The sequence below is a fragment of the Tenrec ecaudatus genome, chromosome 15 (genome assembly GCF_050624435.1).
Source record: "Tenrec ecaudatus isolate mTenEca1 chromosome 15, mTenEca1.hap1, whole genome shotgun sequence".
NCBI classification, from domain to species: Eukaryota; Metazoa; Chordata; class Mammalia; order Afrosoricida; family Tenrecidae; genus Tenrec; species Tenrec ecaudatus.
In genome coordinates, this window is record NC_134544.1 from 12,098,954 (window position 1) to 12,104,355 (window position 5,402).

Consider the following 5,402-nt stretch of genomic DNA (forward strand, 5'->3'; position numbering starts at 1 on the left):
AAGTAGGAAACAAATAATTATTTGACACGCTTTCAATATAGAAAAGTTAGGAATATAGTCAAAGGAAAGAACCAATTAAAATTTAATATTCTGTGTAAGTCTAGACACTCCTTGAGATAACTCAGCTGTAAAGACCATAACACTCTTTGAAAGTCAGTTTTTTTTAAACATTTTATTAGGAACTCATACAACTCTTATCACAATCCATACATACATCAATTGTGTAAAGCACATCTGTACATTCTTTGCCCTCATCATTTTCAAAGCATTTGCTCTCCACTTTAGCCCTTTGCATCAGGTCCTCCTTTTTCTCCTCCTTCCCTCATGAGCACTTGATAATGTATAAATTATTATTTTGTTATATCTTGTCCTGTCCAATGTCTCCTTTCAACCTCTTCTCTTTTGTCCATCCCCCAGGGAGGAGGTCACATGTAGATCCTTGTAACCAGTTCCCTCTTTCCAACCCACTCTCCCTCTACCCTCCCAGTATCGCCACTTACAACCCTGTTCCTGAAGGTATCATCCGTATGTGGAATTACTTAAAAAACAAATAGCACAGGCCAACATTTCCTGGTATGTGTAGAGAACACAATATCCCCTTTAGATAAAAGGGGCTTAGTGTATATATATATATAACAAGACGGGGTGGGTAGATAGCTGCCATACCACATGAATATCGGCAAGGAACTGAGAGAAAACTGAGAGACAGGGCTCTCTCCCAGAACCCTCAGGAAAAACAAGCCTTCCCCATTGAGTCAACCACTGAATTGAGTTTTATAGCCTCCACAAGTGTGAGTATAGGCATTTTTAGTCCAAGCCACATACTTATGCTCTTTCTATTATATCATCATTAGATAATTAATATAACTGTCAAATTTGGGGGGCGGCGTGTATACTGGATCTCTGGAGCTTATTTTCTCTGTCTAGTTGAGTCCATGTCAACTCATAGCAACCCTATAGGACAAGACAGAACAGTCCTGAGAGTTTCTGAGTCTGTGACCCTTTAAAGTGTAGAAATCCCTGTTTTCTTCAAGCAGCGGCTGGTGGTTTTGAATGGCTGAGTTAGTGGATCTCAGCAAACATGCAACTATGATGATACCAGGGCTGCTTGTTTCCAATGTAATTTTCACTATTGTGCTATCACCAATTCAGTAGTGAAGAATAAGTTTTACACAGAGGTCTACTTACTGCTACTCACCTAGCAGTTAACAAAGTTAGCTGTTCATCAGGCTTTGTTGTTTTGTTTTCCCTTCTAAGCTCTACTAAGATCCCAGGAAAAAAATGTTAATACACTTTTGAATAAAATGTCAATTACTAAATTCACATGTGAATGTAATGGGAAATATTTAACTTGCAACACTACTAATAACTTGGCAGTAACAACTTGCATTCATTAATTCACATTTATATTCCTTCATTCAAAATACTTAAGACATTTCCACTGCCTGATTTTAAATATGTAAAGTGTAAAGGATAGAAAGAAAAGCAAAATGGCTTATCTAACTTGGGAAGTGTCCCGTCTAGACCAGGACAATAATCGTTTTCACTTAGATTAATCAATTGTTTCAGGTAGCCATAAATGTTATAAAAATCATTAAGTGTTATGAAAGTGTTAAATATTATTTAACACAACATGCTATTTAACACAGCATAACTACCGTATTTAACACATACTGTGGTTCAGAGATATTTTCTATGAATAAAAAATAAGAGGGAAAAATCACATTATCATTTCATTTGATGTTTCTGAAAACTTTTTGAAGTCCCTTATATTTGAACGAATATCAGAGAGATTGGTGACTATTAAGGAAGGAAATACAAAGATGCTTGTTTGCTTGCTTGTTTGTTTGCTTGCTTGCTTTGGGGCACAAGGGGTGGGGTTCAGGGGATCTCAGGCAAAGGGCCTGAGGCAAGACTCAAGAGATATCAGTGTGACTGACTAAGCTGTGAGGGAAGAGGATTGGAACAGGTTGCAGAGGTAGAGACTGGCATCTAGACATCGTACAGTTCCCTTGAAGCCATTATAATGATAAGGTTCTTTATTCTCAAAATCCATTACATGCTTAACAAGCAACCGCGATGATTCAGGAACAATTTTGTGAATCAACGCATTCAAGATTTCCTATAAATTAAGGGGAAAGAGGAGGTTTGAACCCCTCTATCCACTGCATTAGTGTGATTTATGTGAGTGAAAACTGTCACATTAGTTACTGGTCACTAAGTGCAGCTGAGTAAAACCACATAGGCAATCCTACACTAAATGGTTTAATTAGAAGTGTAGCGGGGCTTGGTAACATCTTACAATCGCCTCTCGGTTATTACTCAGGGTTGCATGATCATGAGTTGAACTCAGCCACCACAATATTGAAATACAAAAAAAAACAATCCTGTAGAACTTTGAAAGCTCTGAAATCAGATAACATCCCAAGCATGGTATCCTGCCTTTGCCAGGCCTCTATTAATATATAGTCAATCCACAATTGTTCCCAGCTTCATTTCCTGGTGTAGCAGTACTTTTGTGCCTGGTGCATGAAAGTAGACCTCTCGCTTAATTGGTTGTCTTTGTCTTGGTTTAATAAGAATTTATTTTGATTAAATTTGTCTAGGGTCTTTTGTCCTTTACCATGCCCTCAAGAATGTATGTGATTAGAGTCGGTTTTCAGATACTCTGAGTTAATCTCCCTGTAGTAGGATCCTTGCCCTTGATTATATCTGCATAGTCCCTTCTCATAGGTTTCAGAGATTGGGGGGAAGATAACTTTGGGCAGCTTTCGGCCTATCATGGGTCTACCTCATTAGTGAGTGGCACACTGCACAATATAAGACTTCAAATATGCCTTCAGTGGCAGGGATTCTAGTAAGGGCTCCTTTGGACCATAAAACCAGAATAAAAGCAATAACTATGATGTCTATAAAAATGTTTCCTTTGGACAAGGCAGTATTTAAATCATGACACATATGCTAACATATTTAATGCTCGTCACTACCATATGTACCAGGTTGAATTACTTTATTAAAGAGAAAGCAGAAGTTGAAATAACTTGCCTGGGATGCTTGCATGGGTAAGTGGGGCAAATGGTATTTAAATCCTGTTTTGTTTTTTCATTCCAGAAGCCATGGTCTAAGTCAACTTACAATTATGATCTTATAATAACATGTTTTAAAGAATCAAAGACAGGGAAGGGTATATTTGTTCTTAATGAGAAAAGAAGTAACTAGAAACGATGGATAAAAAGGCATTGAAAGATTTATTGTTCATCTTTTCTTCTCAGCTTTCGAATTGATTCCAAATTGCTTAATCTCATGAATCAAAGACCCTACAGGTCAGTGTTTTGAGACTCTCTCCAAGCTTCTAAAATTCAAAGCCATTCACAGATCCAAGTGACTGGACAAGTACACGCTGTTTCCCCCATGCAGCTCCCATGGGGGTGGAAGACTATGTTCATATCTAACACTGATTGTTATCGTTAGGTGCCCTTGAGTTGGTTCAGATTCAATAACTCAGATTCAGTACTTCTATGTCCAACAGAACAAAACACTCCCCAGTGCTGCGCCACGGTCACATGGGTTATTGGGTTTGAGCTCATTGCTGCAGTCCTGTGTCTATCTAGTTCCTTGAGGATCTTCCTCTTTGCTGTTGTCTGTCCATGTAATTAAGCATGATGTCCTTTTCCAGGGAATGGTCTCTCTTAACACCGTGCCCAAAGTACCGTACATAAGACGAGATGTCTTGCCATCCTCACTGCTAAAGAGTATTCTAGCTGTATTTCCTCCAAGAGAGATTTGTTTGTTACTTTTAAAAATCATTTTATTAGGAGCTCATACAACTCTTATCACAATCCATACATACATCAATTGTGTAAAGCACATTTGTACATTCATTGCCTTCATCATTCTCGAAATATTTGCTCGCCAATTAAGCCCCTGGCCTCAGGTCCTCATTTTCCCCTCCCTCCCCGCTACCCACTCCCTTATGAAACCTTGATAATTTATAAATTATTATTTTGTCGTATCTTGCCTTTTCTGATGTCTCCCTTCACCCACTTTTCTGTTGTCCATCCCCCATGGAGGAGGTCACATGTAGATCCTTGTAATCGGTCCCCCCTTTCTATTATGTTGGCACTTCCTGGTACTTCTGACATTGTTCATCAGGATCATAATTCAAAGCATGAGATCTTTTTTAATTTTTCTTAGTTAATGTCCAACTTCCACACACCTTTGAGTTAACTGAAAATGTCATGGCTTGAATCCAGCTCACATTAATCCATAAGGTAACATCTTTGCTCTTCAATACTTTAAAGAAGATTTACGTAAGGCAATATGCTGTTTGGCTTCTTGATTACAGCTTCCATAATCCTTGACTATGAATCCAAACAAGAAAGAAAATTCCTTGATAACTTCAATCTTTTCTCCATTTACCATGATATTAACTATTGTTTTGGGCGTAAGAATTGTGCTTTCTTTTGCATTGAGTTGTAATTTACATTGAAGGCCTCAATCCTTGATCTTTATCAGCAATTGCTTCAAGTCCTCCTCACTTTCAGCAAACAAGGTTATGTCATCTGCATATTTCGGGTTGTTAATAATCCTTCTTCCAATCCTGATACTGAATTATTCAGAGTCAAGTTTATCAGATTATTTACACAGCATACAAACTGAATACCAATGCTGAGAGTATGCAACCCTGTCCCACACCTTTCCTGATTATAAATCTTGAAGTATTGACTTGTTCTGTCCAACCATAATAAGCACAAATGAAAGTTTTCACTAGCTCCTATTCTTCTCATTATTCACGGTGTCAAATGCTGTGGCATGGTCAACAGAACACAAGTAACCATTTTACTGATATTCTCTTCTTTCAGCCAAGAGCCACCTGACATCAGCCATTATGTCCATTGCTCCACATCCTCTTCTGAAGCTAGCTTACATTTCTAGAAACTTCTTGCCACTGTACTGATGCAACCATTGTTGCATAATCTTCAGCTAAATTTTACCGCCACATGATATCAATTACATTGTCTATAATGTGTGTGTTCTGTCTAGTTCATGTTACTTTGGAATAGGTATAAATATGGATGGCTTCCTGTCAGTTGACCAGGTAGCTGTTTTGCAATTTTCTTGGCATATGTGAGTAAAGGCTTCCAGTGGTTGATAAGTTCTTTTAAATATTTAAGTTGTCGTTCTGTTGATTTCTGCAGCCTTGTTTTTGGTTAATGTCTTCAATGCAGCTTGGACTTAATCCTTTATTACCATAGGTTCTTTATCATGCTGCCTCTTGGATTAGTTGAATGTGACAAGTCATTTTTTTTAGTTCAGTGTCTGCATATTCTTCCATTGTCTTTTGAAGTTCCCTGACTCATTCACATTTTCCCATAGCACTTTTTAATATTGCAACTTGAGTT